We start from the raw sequence: 17252 nt of genomic DNA, 5'->3' as shown, positions 1-17252 counted from the left end.
TTGAACTAAGGAAATGAACAAGAGACTACGAGTACTATCTACATAATATAATAATGTTAATCTACTATATATTGATATGTACAGGCGTTTACAGGAAGTGTACTACAGGACGTGTAACATACATTTAAGAGTATGAGCGATGACAGCTACAATGAAAGCAGGATACAGGGATGACGAGCACAAGTATCTCACGCTTTATAGAATGTTGTAGATACTTTTCTTTACAGGTAAATGTAAGTGGAGCGGGTGATGTACTGGGCAGAACAGGTGAATAAAACGTCTGCATACTGAGGTAAGAGAATGATTAAATCAATGGCCACTGAGCTAGTACACGTTTAATTTTAAGTTAGTTTTAAGTTTTTTCTTTTCAGTGATCAGTGCATCAAAAAAAAAAAAAAAATGGCTCTGAGCACTATGGGACTCAACTTCTGAGGTCATTAGTCCCCTAGAACTTAGAACTAGTTAAACCTAACTAACCTAAGGACATCACACACATCCATGCCCGAGGCAGGATTCGAACCTGCGACCATAGCAGTCTCGCGGTTCCAGACTGCAGCGCCTAGAACCGCTCGGCCACTTTGGCCAGCTGATCAGTGCATCGACAAGGCGTCAAAGAAGAAATGATAAGCTTCGAGAGTGGCATGGTACCATACAAGTTTAACGCGCCGCACCTCAAGCGAATAAAATATATATATAAAATATATATATAAAATATATATATATAAGTAATACGAATGAACGATTCATGGAATACGCAGTAGCATTCCGGTAAGTGACGTCGTAATGATGTATGTTTGTTGCTACCGAACGAGTAAGGGGCCGACCTACACACAGTCACTGCTTCGGAAACTCCCAAGATCCATTTTTCTCTTTACAATATGTATATGACAACATATATGACATTAAACACATGTCATGAATACTTAAGGTACATTTCGTCTGAAGTAAACAATGTCTGTTTCACATAGTAGGAACATAACCAGAATCTAACATGAACAATGCTGATTGAGAGTCTTCTTGTAAGACGATGTATGAGCTATACGCCCTTTCCTTAGTAGTCCGATGGGCCTGTAGTCAAATAGATTCCGTCCACATTTCTAGAGCCGATGCTAAGCGTAGTTACAGAAGCAGCGCGTAGTGTATTTGAAATAGATACTGATGCTTCCCCACCTGCACCATAAATAAACAAGCTTCTATGAATAATGTGAAAGGAATTATGTGTAATGTTTCTTACGTAAAGATTTGTGATACCAAACATACGGATGCATATATGTATATAAGGACGATCTTTGTAACTGCAGTTACGTATATGTATTCTAAGATATGAATGTAAATAAGCTTATTATTTACAAAGTAAAGTTATATGACTGTGAAAATGATCGAAACAAATTTCAATATGAAGTACGTGGGAGTGGAATGTCGGACATAATATGTAATATATGAATGTATTACAATTTTAACTATGTAAATAAGAGTTTGTTCAAAGAATAACAGCATACGAAAGCAGACAATTTATGGAAAATAAGTAGTTAATAGAGCTGGACGGCAGTTCGGCAAGGAACCTGGGTAAAAATGATTTTTTTTTCCCAAAAGAAGTGTGTTGACGCTTAGTACGCGTGTGCAAACCTACAAACATTTTTACTAAACTACATTGCACTTTTAATAAATGGGGAAGTGTTTTTTAAGGAACTTACCTTATCGGCGGGTGCTGATCGACGGATTTCCTCTCCGCTGAATATGCGCTAGACGGGTAAACATTTGGTTCCGGGGCCGTAAGATTGGAGGTCTGTTGTGATGGCATCGACACTACCACAAACGCGCACCTTGTTTCCAAAAAATGAAAAAAATATCTGTGGAGGAATCCACGGTGCAACACGCGACTACTTCGTTGCTTTACTCCGCGTGCAATGGGCACGCACGAGATGAAAGTATTCAGAGACGACGCAGCCGGTAAAAGCCCCAGTTCAAGGCCGCCAGCTACCTGCCACGCGCGTAGGCGCAATAATGAAAGAGTCCTGACCACGCTTTGTTGAATACGCAGAGTATTTGATATTTGTACATCTTTTTTATAACTTGTTTTTCCTTTTAATTGTTTGTATTAATATCTGTAGATATAGTAAGGTAAAGCTGACATCTCCACTTAACATGCCATACCCCTCCCCCCACATCGGAAGTAGATAGCGACCAATTAACCCTCCGTTTCTCGCGCAAAAACTCGTGTCATCGTCACTCGCGCGGATGACTGGTGTCATCCACAAAGCAAGCAGTCCATTTGCACATTTTGAACGGTCTTTATGACCGTTTTTTTTTATTTTTTATTAAATCTAATTATAATACATTTAATATTTGCACACAGTATAATATATTCTAACGTTTGAAACAGTTTGATCATTCGAAGAACAATATCTTCAGCAGAATTACTGGCATTACATGGTCCCTCTTGTTGCTTACCGACGTACGGCTCGAAATTCAAAGTGTAAGCTGTTTTTACATCAACCAAAGCAAACACTTTAACCCACACTTTGCTGGTTTGCTAGGAATATATTGACTAAACAGGCAGTTTCCTCTAAATGCCAAAAGCTGTTTGTCAACAGTAAGATATTCACTAGGTGAAAAATATTTTTGGCAGTTGTTCGTCTTCATACAATGAAGGCTTTCACGACCGGATGGTGCTGTTGTTGATAATTCTTCCGGGTTGTATGGCCGTGGTCCAGGCAATTCTTCTATTCGGCAGGACTCAGCAGGACCAGCCATACAAGATGTCCAACCTAGTATTGGACGAAACGTTAGGAATAGAAGAATTCCATGTTCCACGGGCATATAACCCGGAAGAATTATCAACAACAATTGTTCGTCTTATTGTATTTTATCCTTATAAGCATTTTTTCATATTTTAATGTAAATCTAGTAAGGTTTCTATTACGTTCTAAATTAAATTATAGGTCTTATGATAGTCATGTGATATGACGGAAACCGGTCACCTATGTTCTTGTAGCATACGTGGTGCGATCAAGACTGAATTTTAAAAAGATAAATAAAAAATAAAATCTTTTGTCGCTGTTTCAAAAATGTTTATTAAAATTGTTCGTGAATATTTCAAGTACCTCTCTAATAGCAGCCAACTTGTCAATCTCTATGCGAACACCTGTATCACGGATATTACCAAACCTCAGACACCTCAACAGAAACCTGATCGGTTTTCACTTATGCGTAAGTAACATGATTCAAGTCCGTTTCTCTTTGAGTTATCCCACAATTTCGATAAACTCTTCGTAGAACATCTCAAAGACACACATAGATACAACAAACCAATGAAAGCTCTGATCTCTATCGCATCTGTTTCTTTAGCGTCCCTTTCCACAGAGAAGTTACCACGAACTTAATTGATGTATTCATTACTGCATGTTGCGATAATGCTTATTATGTTTTCATCCAAGAACCAATTCAGAATTACTATTTCTGTCTTTTTTATATGAGCTTGAGTTTTTTGGTTCAGGCAAATGCGTAATAAAATTACAAGATCTGCTTCTAACACTGGTAGGATATTTATTTTTCCTCCGTTTAGTTATTCCATCTTTCCCTAAATAAACTGCATTCTCTTGAGTTACTTCTTCCTGTGATTCATATTCATTATTTTATGACAGTTCTTGATCTGTTCCTGAATCATGACCGCTTTCATGAACAGAATCCTCAGTCTCTGAGTCAGCGCTATCATTGTGAACATCTTCATCACTCAGCTCATTGAACCATTCCAGCCATACATTAGGATCTCTACTATGTCCGAAGTTTTTGCCTTTGACATTTATTCTACAATTTAAAAACAAATTTACGCACATGAAAGATCGATTGAATCTAGGAAAGCAATAAAGTAATACAGACTTACTTTGCTTCAGACTGTGACAGCAGAGCTCACGCGGACGACAAGTTTCCTCCAGACTATAATAATCTTTCATAAGCAATGTATCTTTCGTAACTGAAAGATAACAGTGATTGGAGGTAACAGCCGGAGAGTTGACAGAAAGGTACTGAAAATAGCGCGAACTCAGTCCAGCCCTGTCAGATAAAATTGAGCTGGAAAGTCATGTGGACGACGAGTGTCATCCGCGCGAGCAACGGACGGTTAATCATATGATACTGCCTAACACTGTACACCTTCACACAATGTCAGTGTAGAATGTACATAAATTTCATGCCGATTCATGCTCTTTGTGTTAGCTGTTGGGCTGCCTCCCAGCATGGTCATTCCGAAATCGACCAACAGAACTCACACACATTTCTGAACTCGCTGACTACGCATTTTGCAACGCTCTACTTGCCCTGATTTCTAAAATCGTTGATTGTTTGGAGACTATAAATCGTATTAACTTGCTGATAAGGTATTTTTCTTGTTAGAAGTTGTCAAAACTGTCGGCAGTTGATGACTTATCAGTAACATATGTATAAATACGAAACAACTACTAGCAGATATAACACATTAGTATTGCTGGCAATTTTGCTGCAGCTGTTGCTCTCCTCTGGAAGTACATCATAACATTAGAAAAAATGTAAGTCTAATATTCGCTACTGCTACTAATAAAATGGTATTCCACTTATAATTTAGTTTTCATAATTCGAGCAAGAAAGGTTTTTCCGACTTCCACGTAAGAAAGCTAGGTAGCATATGGGTGATTTTGGAACGGCCAAATGCATTGGAAAAGAGGCAGCGGTATGTAATCTTGAGAATAAGGAGCATCAACACGAAATCTGAAGCAGCGCTGCTGGTTGATATGAAACACTACAAAAGATCGAAGACTGCCTTGTGTGTTTGGACCAGCCTGAATAAAGGCAATATGAGCAACTAAAAAAAAATGCATAACTTCAACTGAAATACATTCCAAAGAAGCAACAGAAGTAATGAGTGGTTCCTCGCTAAGGAAGATATGGAATATGGGGACATTACCCACCAACAGAACTTCATCATTTGCGTTATCAAAAAGATTCTACTGTCATATCCACCACATTTATCACAGAAAGCTGCAATACTGTTAGTAACAAAGGGGAGCCATTGTGGACAATGTCTACCAATAGAATTTGATTAAGTTGTTAAACAACTGTTTCATTCTTTGGATTCTCGAAAGGGCTCTTTACAATGACGTCTACATTTAGCCTATTTGAAATCGGAATGTGGACATATCAGCAACATAAAGCGGGTCTATGTGGACATGATATACCTCGTTAACATTTGTTGTTACCGCATATGTGTCACTAATTGCACTGTCAGGAATATTTTCGAAAGGTGTTCTGCTGTAGACTGAAATACTAACAACGTCAGCAACAAAGTTTGGGTTGTTTAACGAAGATTTCAGTTCTGTCTCACTTTATTCACCTGCAATTTTGCGCCCCTAACAAACTCGTTTGTATGGGACTGCAGCACAATTATCAGAAGACAGTAGGCCACTGTTCTCTGCTCGAAACACACGCCAGCTGGATTTCGTCGCCTGACACGAATCGAAACAAGCAGCGATGCTGCAGGTTAAAAGCACTGGTAAGACATTGCCGCAAGTTTCAACACTCACGGGCTATATCAGTGATATAAGCGGGACTGCAGCGTAAACATATCCTCAACATACTCTAGCATAGATTAGCTTTTCTGTGCATATCTTGTCAATTTGAGATGTGAACAACACACCGTTTGCCCGCATCCCGTGGTCGTGCGGTAGCGTTCTCGCTTCCCACGCCCGGATTCCCGGGTTCGATTCCCGGCGGGGTCAGGGATTTTCTCTGCCTCGTGATGGCTGGGTGTTGTGTGCTGTCCTTAGGTTAGTTAGGTTTAAGTAGTTCTAAGTTCTAGGGGACTTATGACCACAGCAGTTGAGTCCCATAGTGCTCAGAGCCATTTGAACCATTTGAAGCCAACACACCGTTTCTGAAGAAGCTGTCGTGAGCTAAACGCCTTCAACAGCGATGTACTACAGAATTTAGCGTTTATGTAAACAGTAAAAAGTGTCCGTTGGTCGATACACTTAAGAATCACTTGCAGAAAGAACTGACAGATTTGTATGATACATGCCGAAATACACTGTGCTTGTTGAACGTATCAGCAAAAGGAAAACATTCAGCGGTGACCAAATCTGCAATTTAAATGACCGTGATTATGCAGTCAATAGGGCGAAATTACTGAGCACGGACGTGAGAATGTAGTTCGCATACCAAAATTATGTAAATTGAAGTGACTAAATGTTGTCGTAGTTAGCATACAGTAGCTTACGCATCCACTAGCTCTCACGCACAGTCTGGCGTAACGTACACGGAGCAAGAGGCCACGATAGCGACGAAGTTACGACAGATTCTTCACAGAGGTCGCCTACACTCTGGCATCGGTTTTCAGTCGTGTGGCAGTTAGGTATGTCAAAACTTTTCCTCTCATCTGTAGTTCCGTTCAGCAGAAATGGGATGACGTGCTCCCATTTCTGCAAATGCCCCCATAACCAAAAGTGTAGGGAATTTACGTACGTGGAGCGTAGAAATAAACGTTTGGGGCGTCCACCGATAAATCCATTAGTCTCGAAACGTCGCCAACCATTTTTTATGCACAGTAGCATGAAAATGCGCTGGTGCATAATCATGCTTGAACGACACCTGTAATCTTTGCTGACATGCCACATCTTACAGCAAGTAGGCAAAACGTTTCTGAGAGTTACCAAATATGCAGCAACAAGTCGAAAAATCATGTTCTATTTATTCACCTTTGCAAATCGATTTCAACTGATTAACAGCCATCATCGGTGCTTGCAGCCAATATGTGCCATGAGTAGTAATACTGTATTACTACTCAGTTCACATATTGGTTGCAAGCACCGATGAAGGCTGTCAATCAGTTGAAATCGATTTGCAAAGGTGAATAAATAAAACATGATTTTGCGACTTGTTGGTGCATATTTGGTAATTTTATGGTTTACAGTCGCTGCACAACTTGGGAACCACATGGAGCCCACCATTCATAAGTTCCTGAGAGTGTCTTGACACTAACAGTCAAATATATTTTCGTTACGAAGATTGTAAATGATGTTCTTCGCCAAGTCATGTCTTTCTAACTATGTACAATGATTTTCCACACGTCACTTTCAGTTCAGAAATACACCTCCCGGAAATGAAGGAGTTTGGCAGCACTGTCCGTGAGTCATATTTGAACTCCCAGTTTCACTTTTTGCTTGTGGTCATTTTCATCTCAACATGGAGAATCTGATCATTGCTGGAAGTGGCGGCGGACTAAGCCCGTCGGAGGCCCGCCGCGGCGAAACTAAAGAAGACTCCTGGCCTGGTTGGAAACTGGTGTGTTTGGGGTAACGTAAAAAGTGAATAATATAGCTGTAATGGCTGACAAAGACATAGGTGAGAAACTTAGAACACGAAACAATATTTAGCACAGATCAGCCACAGTGCAAAGAACTATTAACGAATAGAGTGAAAAAACTAGTATTTTATATGTCTGGAAACAAGACTTGTACAAGTATAATATCAGTTAGATTCCTAATAATCATCTTGTGGTGCAGTTCTTCTTGTTGTCTCCGTGCTTGCTAAGAAAATAGGATGAGAAGTTCCGCCTTATGCAAGACACCTTTTTTCTTTTGTTTCACCCATACATGTTTCAGCACCTCTGTGCCATCATCAGTGGGTTTTATTTTTATTTTTAACTGTAAATTTGTTGTTAACATATTAAATTTTCGTCGTTTCCAACATTATGTAAAGGTTGCATTTATAACTTAATTGGCGAAAAGTAACATACCTTGCATTATATTATTGTCCTCTTGTTTTGGTAGCTGTTATGCTACAAAATATACAACATGTCATCTGCAAACAGCAAAACGTAATTTATTTTCTATTTGTTATGTATTTACGAACGGAAATAAGACTGTATCACGTTTTCTTTCAGTAACTTACAGTTTTAAAGTTGTGGTACGTTTTCCTGTTTTGTTGGAGAAGTAAATGGGCTTACTTCTTTATGGGGCTTATTTCTTTCTTTCAGTCTCTCTCTCTCTCTCTTTCTCTCTCTCTCTCTCTCTCTCTCTCTCTCTCTCTCTCTCACACACACTGCAAACAGCAAAACGTAATTTATTTTCTATTTGTTATGTATTTACGAACGGAAATAAGACTGTATCACGTTTTCTTTCAGTAACTTACAGTTTTAAAGTTGTGGTACGTTTTCCTGTTTTGTTGGAGAAGTAAATGGGCTTACTTCTTTATGGGGCTTATTTCTTTCTTTCAGTCTCTCTCTCTCTCTCTTTCTCTCTCTCTCTCTCTCTCTCTCTCTCTCTCTCACACACACACACACACACACACACATACACTCTCTCTCTGCCCCAGTACTCATCACACACAGGCAAACCCACATAAACCACACACAACTAACACCAAATACAATTCAAACTCGCGCGCCTCAGCCAGCAGAACACGCTACGAAACAAATGAACGCCACACAGCCACAACAACACGTAATGGCAGCGAAAACTCCGCCTATGTTTTGAGTAATCGAAAAACTGCATTACCACACGAACACAGGCAAAGAAGTAAGCCCATTTACTTCTCCAACAAAACAGGAAAACGTACCACAACTTTAAAACTGTAAGTTACTGAAAGAAAACGTGATACAGTCTTATTTCCGTTCGTAAATACATAACAAATAGAAAATAAATTACGTTTTGCTGTTTGCAGATGACATGTTGTATATTGTGTAGCATAACAGCTACCAAAACAAGAGGACAATAATATAATGTAAGGTATGTTACTTTTCGCCAATTAAGTTATAAATGCAACCTTTACATAATGTTGGAAACGACGAAAATGTTAATATGTTAACAACAAATTTACAGTTAAAAATAAAAATAAAACCCACTGATGATGGCACAGAGGTGCTGAAACATGTATGGGTGAAACAAAAGAAAAAAGGTGTCTTGCATAAGGCGGAACTTCTCATCCCATTTTAGATTCCTAATACTGGTACGAGACAGTAGTTGTTATTGAGATCATCAGAGTACATTTTTTCATGCCTTTATTTTAATGAAATTCCTAATAACGTCATCGAAATCTGTTTCATTTGGAACTTTTCTCTCAGCTGATAAAGTGGACAAATAAACTAGTCGTTTTTAAGAAATCGTAGAGGGAAGATACACTGAAGCGCCAAAGCAACTGGTATAGGCACGTGTGTTCAAATGCAGAGATAGGTAAACAGGGAGAATACGGCGCTGCGGTCGGCAACACCTATATAAGACAAAGGTCCGGCACAGCGATGGGACACTGCATCTCCGAGGTAGCGACCAGGTGGAGAATTTCTCGTACGACCATTTCACGAGTGTACCGTGAATTTGAAGAATCCGGTGAAGCATCAAACCTCCGATATCGCTGCGGCCGGAAAAGGATCCTGCAAGGCCCAAACCAACGACTACTGGAGAGAATCGTTCAACGTGACAGAAGTGCAGCTCCTCCGCAAATTTCTGCAGATCTCAGTGCTGGGCCATCAACAAGTGTCAGCGTGCGTACTATTCAACGAAACATCATCGATATGGGCTTTCGGAGCGAAGGTCCACTCGTGTACCCTTGATGACTGCTCGACACAAAGCTTTACGCCTCGTCTGGTCCCGTCATCACCGACATTAGACTGTTGATGACTGGAAACATGCCTGGTTGGACGAGTCTCTTTTAAAACTGTAGCTAGATGATAGACGTGTACCGGTATAGAAACAACCTCATGAATCCATGAACCTTGCATGTCAGTAGGAGACTATTCAAGTTGGTGGAGACTTTCTCATGGCGTGGGGTATGTGCAGTTGGAGCGATATGTGACCCCTGATACGTCTAGATACGACTCTGACAAGTGACACATATGTAAGCATCCTGTCTGATTACTTACAACCATTCATGTCAATTGTGTATGCCTACGCACTTGGGCAGTTCCAGCAGGACAATGCGATCCCCCACAAGTTCAGAATTGGTACAGAGTGGCTCCAGGAACGCTCTTCTGAGCGTAAACACTTTAGCTGGCCCGAAACTGCCCAGACAAGAACGCTAATGAGTATATCTGGGATGCCTTGTAACGTGCTGTGCAGAAGAGATCTCCACCCCCTTATACTCTTACGGGTTTATGGACAGCCCACCAGGATTCATAGTGTCCATTCCCTCCAGCACTACTTCAGACATTAGTCCATGCCACGTCGTGTTGCGGCACTTCCGCGTGCTAGCGCGTGCCCTACGTGATATTAGGCAAGTGTACCAGTTTCTTTGACTCTCCAGTGTAATTTATTATTCGTTCCTGTTCAGAAAAGCTTGTCTCGCCTGATGAGTTTGAGACAAATATGGTTAAGGAATATTGAACAACAAGTGATGTTCAGGGTAATAATTCGCTGAAGTCACATTTAATGATAAACTGAAAGATTTGTTGACTTGAGCATCCACACTCGTATCGCTTGCACACAGTTGCCTGCGACACCTTTTCACTTCTTGCAGCCCCTTCCCCATTACTAAACTCATATTTAATTTCTACCATGGTCTGCAATACTACAGCCAGATCGTCATCGGAAACTTCAAGCGTAAGTTTTTTTCAACAATTCGGAAAACCTACTTGATTTCGTACATGACCATGTATCGTTGCGGCAATTCTTCTATAATTCGATCTGTGCATTCAAACATGGATCGACGTACTTCTTCTTGAACTGATACTCCAACGTCATGAGCTAGTTGGCTCTGCAGTTTTTTATTTACGCTTCTCCTTCCTCTTCGATCAGTGTTAACGTCCATAAGATTGTAATTTTTTGTTCCAAAAGTAACAGCGTTCCCTATAACTTTATTTCGTTCCGTCAGCAAATGAACATCCATGGTTTTTAATTTGGCGACTTCTTTATATAAAGGCATTTATCGTTGGGCTATATTTACTTATTCCAGTGTCGTGTTCCAGAAGTTGATGCAGGTCACAGAGGTAAAATCAAATATACAGGGTGGGGCAAATAGAAGTGGCCCGGACGAGTGGATAATGTCGGATGTGAATGTATACTTCTTACCACATCCCGTGGCCTGCACACCACATGTACGGCTGCCACGTGATCCGCGCTGCCACAGAGCGTAGTGCGGGCTGTTGTCAGTGTGAGTGGGGCAGAGCAAACGGGGCGATGACATTCACAATGGAGCAGCTGGTGTTCACTGTGGAAAGTTACGTGACAACAAAGTCGAGGAAAAGGTGTGGTCAGTTGTTTGCTGAGAAGCTTAATGGCGTCAGAGTGCCAGCAAAGAGTGCCATTCAACGCTTAATCCGAAAATGGCGTCAGTCAGGATCTGTTTTGAACAAAAAAATCATCACCGAAACGTTCCCAGCACACGAGAATATATGCTGCAGTTCACCAGAAAATGCTTCAGAGTCCTACCAAATCAACCCGATGCCTGTCACAAGAGACCAGCCTATCACGCCGATCATGTAGGCGAATGTTCTACCTGGACCAGCACATGCATCCCCATGGAGCGTCTGTTGTTCATTCATTAAAACCAGCAGAAGCTCCTCAGCGCCTCCAGTTTTGTCAGTTGCTGTTCACTGAGATTATAATGAATGGCTTGGATCTGTTCTTTATGTATGATGAAGCCTGGTTTCAACTGAGCTGTTATGTCAACTCATACAATCGATCTCGGTAGCGGAGAACCCGCATAATTTCCACGAAACACCATTGCGTAAAATGAGAAGGTTTGGATTTGGTGTGCATGTTATTTATTTATTTATTTACACGTCAAGTTCCGTAGGACCAAATTGAGGAGCAAATCTCCAACGTCATGGAACGTGTCAGTACATGAAATTACAACATAAAAATAATAACAGATAAAAATGTTCATGAACCTGAAAGAAGTCAGTCCACAAGTTTAAGTAAGCGCTATCAGCAATACAATAAGAATCAGCTTAATTTTTCAAGGAACTTGGGGCTCTGAGCACTATGGCACTCAACTGCTGAGGTTATTAGTCCCCTAGAACTTAGAACTAGTTAAACCTAACTAACCTAAGGACATCACAAACATCCATGCCCAAGGCAGGATTCGAACCTGCGACCGTAGCGGTCTTGCGGCTCCAGACTGCAGCGCCTGTAACAGCACGGCCACTTCGGCCGGCCTTTCAAGGAACTCCTCGACAGAATAGAAGGAGTCACCCATGAGGAAACTCTTAAGCTTCGATTTAAAAGTGCGTTGATAACTGATCAGATTTTTGAATTGGAGTGGCAGCTTATTAAAAATGGATGCAGCAGTATACTGCACGCATTTTTGCACAAGAGTTAAGGAAGTCCGATCAAACGCAGGTTTGATTTCTGCCGAGTATTAACCGAGTGAAAGCTGCTTATTCTTGGGAATAAACTAATACTGGTAACAAGAAACGACAGTAAGGAATATACATATTTTAGAGGCCAATGTCAAAATACCCAGACTCGTGAACAGAGGTCGACAAGAGGTTCGTGAACTCACACCACTTATTGCCCAAACCGCCAATTTCTGAGCCAAAAATATCCTTGTAGAATGCGAAGAGTTACCCCAAAATATAATACTGTACGACATAAGTGAATGAAAATAAGCAAAGTAGACTAATTTTCGTGTCGAAGTATGACTCACTTTTGATACCGTTCGAATAGTAAAAATGGCAGCATTAAGTCTTTGAACAAGATCCTGAACGTGGGCTTTTCACGACAGCTTACTATCTATCTGAACACCTAGAAATTTGAACTGTTCAGTTTCACTAATCATATACCCATTCTGTGAAATTAAAACGTCAGTTTTTTTTTTTTTTTTGTATGTATGCCGGTCGCATTATAAGTCCTATCTTCTTTCATCAGACGTTGACTTCGACGCGTTACATTGCCACTATTTTTAAACCGTTTGTGGCAGCATTGACCTACAGTCACTTCCAACAGTATGGAGCAACTGACCATAGAGCCGGCCGAACCTTGGAGCACATTTACACGATCTTCACGCCTGACAGGGTTGTTAGCAAAGGTCAGTCTGGTCGCAGCCCGAGCTGACCGACCAGGTCACCCTATCTTTCGGTGTGCGATTACTTTGTGTGGGGAGCCATCAAGTCTAAGGTGTATCACAACAACCCTCATAGTCTTCGAGAACTGCAGCAGACAATTTCGGATGAGATTGGAGCAGTCCAACTACGATCCGCCTCCAGCGACTTTCTGGCCAGGGCCTAAAAGTGCTAAGCGATGGATGGTGGACATTTTCAACATGTACTATAGCCAGGTTTTGTATTTCCTTTCCTCTGTTGTCTTTCTCTGTACCCTAGAACTGTTATCCGGGCCACTTTTTGCCCCATCCTCTAGAAGCTTGCTGCAGATGTAGGATCAAGGCTCGTCTTAGATAGATCTTGCATATCTTCCAAAATGTTCACACCCTTTTTCATGTTTTTTCTTATAACTTTAACTGAATTGTAATGCGTACTCCAGAACATATCAGAAAATAGTTTCAATCTGGTTTTTTCTACAAGTAATTCCCATGTCTATATAGAAGAAGAGAAGAATCAATGTAACTTGTCTGGAGTTCCAAACCAGATAACGCTAGACGGAACTAACGAGAATTCGTGAATACCATAAAGATTTATGGAGTGACTAGCACAGGGATTGAAAGTAGCGTTTACACTAACTTCCCGAAATGTTCGTTGTACTCCTCCATTCATACCTGACACTGACGTGGCATTCCCATAGCTTGAGGTCTGTACTACCCAATATTCAAGCCATCTTTTTTCAGCTGCAGTTGAATATATTTTGACATTTCCTCTGCAGTCTTCCACGACATCCAGCATACCAAAGAAGGATTCTACAGCTTCCACAATGTTATGTTATGTATATTCGTATCTACTCGTAATTATTCGGCTCATTTGGTCAGCTCTGGTTCAGCGGTAGTGTTGTCAAAAATTATTTCATAATATTTAGCATTTGGTGATCTACAGTAAATTTAATTTACACGTTCTCCCAAAATAAAAATAAATTCATTCTATACCACTGTTGTCAAATAAGAGTTTAGTCCACCCGTGGAATCTTCAAGCTCTAAATAATTCTCTTTTAACACTGGATCATCTTTCGCCATCAATTGCAGAAATTCTGAGAAACTTCCTCTGTTTTCCGATGAAACGTCATCGCATTGACCACAGAAAGCAATGTTCTTCTGGGCTGAAAATAGTGTAACATCTGAAAGGCGTTGTAAAATGTTTTTCTCCATTTCTCATTCTATCATTAACTTATACTCGTATTTGTAAGCTGTAGTTTTAGTGCAAATGTGTAAATGGTATATATATAAAAAAACTTTTTACGGAGAATAACTACGTCTGGTAGACAACTGGATGTCGTTCTACAGTTCTTAAGTTCGATGCAAAGTGTTAGCAGAAAACTGTAAAAATTCTGAACACATCCTTTGAGAACTGCTATGGCCTTATAATAGGTAAGTAGAAGATAACTATGTTTGTACTTTGCATATGTGTGGAGCCTCCAAGTGCCTCTTAGTTAATGAATGTACACTCCTGGAAATGGAAAAAAGAACACATTGACACCGGTGTGTCAGACCCACCATACTTGCTCCGGACACTGCGAGAGGGCTGTACAAGCAATGATCACACGCACGGCACAGCGGACACACCAGGACCCGCGGTGTTGGCCGTCGAATGGCGCTAGCTGCGCAGCATTTGTGCACCGCCGCCGTCAGTGTCAGCCAGTTTGCCGTGGCATACGGAGCTCCAACGCAGTCTTTAACACTGGTAGCATGCCGCGACAGCGTGGACGTGAACCGTATGTGCAGTTGACGGACTTTGAGCGAGGGCGTATAGTGGGCATGCGGGAGGCCGGGTGGACGTACCGCCGAATTGCTCAACACGTGGGGCGTGAGGTCTCCACAGTACATCGATGTTGTCGCCAGTGGTCGGCGGAAGGTGCACGTGCCCGTCGACCTGGGACCGGACCGCAGCGACGCACGGATGCACGCCAAGACCGTAGGATCCTACGCAGTGCCGTAGGGGACCGCACCGCCACTTCCCAGCAAATTAGGGACACTGTTGCTCCTGGGGTATCGGCGAGGACCATTCGCAACCGTCTCCATGAAGCTGGGCTACGGTCCCGCACACCGTTAGGCCGTCTTCCGCTCACGCCCCAACATCGTGCAGCCCGCCTCCAGTGGTGTCGCGACAGGCTTGAATGGAGGGACGAATGGAGACGTGTCGTCTTCAGCGATGAGAGTCGCTTCTGCCTTGGTGCCAATGATGGTCGTATGCGTGTTTGGCGCCGTGCAGGTGAGCGCCACAATCAGGACTGCATACGACCGAGGCACACAGGGCCAACACCCGGCATCATGGTGTGGGGAGCGATCTCCTACACTGGCCGTACACCACTGGTGATCGTCGAGGGGACACTGAATAGTGCACGGTACATCCAAACCGTCATCGAACCCATCGTTCTACCATTCCTAGACCGGCAAGGGAACTTGCTGTTCCAACAGGACAATGCACGTCCGCATGTATCCCGTGCCACCCAACGTGCTCTAGAAGGTGTAAGTCAACTACCCTGGCCGGCCAGCAAGATCTCCGGATCTGTCCCCCATTGAGCATGTTTGGGACTGGATGAAGCGTCGTCTCACGCGGTCTGCACGTCCAGCACGAACGCTGGTCCCACTGAGGCGCCAGGTGGAAATGGCATGGCAAGCCGTTCCACAGGACTACATCCAGCATCTCTACGATCGTCTCCATGGGAGAATAGCAGCCTGCATTGCTGCGAAAGGTGGATATACACTATACTAGTGCCGACATTGTGCATGCTCTGTTGCCTGTGTCTATGTGCCTGTGGTTCTGTCAATGTGATCATGTGATGTATCTGACGCCAGGAATGTGTCAATAAAGTTTCCCCTTCCTGGGACAATGAATTCACGGTGTTCTTATTTCAATTTCCAGGAGTGTATTTTGACGATGTGTGGAATTTGATTAAAATGATCTGGTTCTGAGTGTCTCGAGATTTGGAGCCTTCCCCCTTTCTCAGTAGCCCCCTTAGTCCGCCACGACTGGTTACTTTAATTATGCAAAATAATTAATTGATCAATGGTTACCTCGACCCCTTGGTGACACCATGGCACATGGGTCCCCTCCCTCACCACCCCTCGCCCATTTCTTCCCCTCTCTCCTCTCCCCTCCAACCTCCTCTCCCCCTCCCCCCCACCCCCCAACGCTGGAAATGGCGGGAAAGGGAAACTCGGTCAGTCTGAGTTGAGGTGTCAGACTGGGAGGGTCAATGTTGTATTTACTTAAACAATTTATTTATTTAAATATTTAGGAATGCCCTCTCCAGAGGATATCCCACCCCTCCCAAAATAATGGAATGAAAAATCACTAGGTCTGTGTTGGACTGGGTGAATCTCGCAACAGTAGGGTAACATGTCGTCAGTCACATTTCATTAAACAATTTAAGGCTTTGGAATTCTGTTTAAACAATTTTCTGGAGATAAGGCAGTGTTGGGATATTGTTTATTCAACCAGATTGCAAAGATGGATTTCACAAAGTTTATTTACTTATATCTAAAGACCAAATTACACCTTGAAATTGTCGATGTCACACAATTTGTGCAAACAAAGAAAAAAAAAGAAAAGGAAAAAAGAAAAAAGAAAATATAACAGCCGGCTGAGGTGGCCGAGCGGCTCTAGGCGCTACAGTCTGGAAGCGCGAGACCGCTGCGGTCGCAGATTCCAATCCTGCCTCCGGCATGAATGTGTGTCATGTCCTTAGGTTAGTTAGGTTTAAGTAGTTCTAAGTTCTACCGGACTGATGACCTCAGAAGTTAAGTCCCACAGTGCTCATTTGAACCAAAAAATCACAGTACCACTTGTAGCTGAGGCTACTGCTTAATCTGCTCTCGGTGCTACTGCAGCACCATATCCACTCTTGCATCACTGGATAGGACATCTGAAGGGCAATGGACTCGCAGGCCTGCAAGAACAGCTGCAGCAGTAGTATCGGGAACCATCCTCTCAATACCCCATATCAGCCACCTTCGCCATTGGGGTGGATGTAGCCATCATTTGGTTATAGTGTTAGGAATAGCAACGACCCTGTGGCTAGCGGCAGCTCCCTCTCCCATCCCTTAGTGAATGACATCAGACTAGTAACATCATACCGCTGTTAGAACACTCAGTGATTGTGGACGCATTTGTGGAGCGAATCTTGTTCACTAGGATCGAAAACCCTGCAGGAGAGTAGCACGACCCTGTCGAATTTCTAAGCGCG

At 42.3% G+C, this 17252-nt stretch overlaps 1 protein-coding gene across 1 annotated transcript in view; it reads left to right on the top strand.

Annotated features, from left to right (window-relative positions):
• Positions 1 to 6276: 6276 nt before the first annotated feature.
• LOC126203566 (fatty acyl-CoA reductase wat-like) overlaps positions 6277 to 17252 on the top strand; it is a 206266-nt gene continuing 195290 nt past the window's right edge. The window contains exon 1 of the mRNA XM_049937892.1: positions 6277 to 6382. The gene's annotated coding sequence lies outside the window, so the exon portion shown is untranslated. The remainder of the gene's footprint in view (positions 6383 to 17252) is intronic.

The sequence above is a fragment of the Schistocerca nitens genome, chromosome 9 (genome assembly GCF_023898315.1).
Source record: "Schistocerca nitens isolate TAMUIC-IGC-003100 chromosome 9, iqSchNite1.1, whole genome shotgun sequence".
Taxonomy (NCBI): domain Eukaryota; kingdom Metazoa; phylum Arthropoda; class Insecta; order Orthoptera; family Acrididae; genus Schistocerca; species Schistocerca nitens.
The sequence above is the reverse complement of the archived record's forward strand: the minus strand, read 5'-3'. Positions and strand labels throughout refer to the sequence as shown.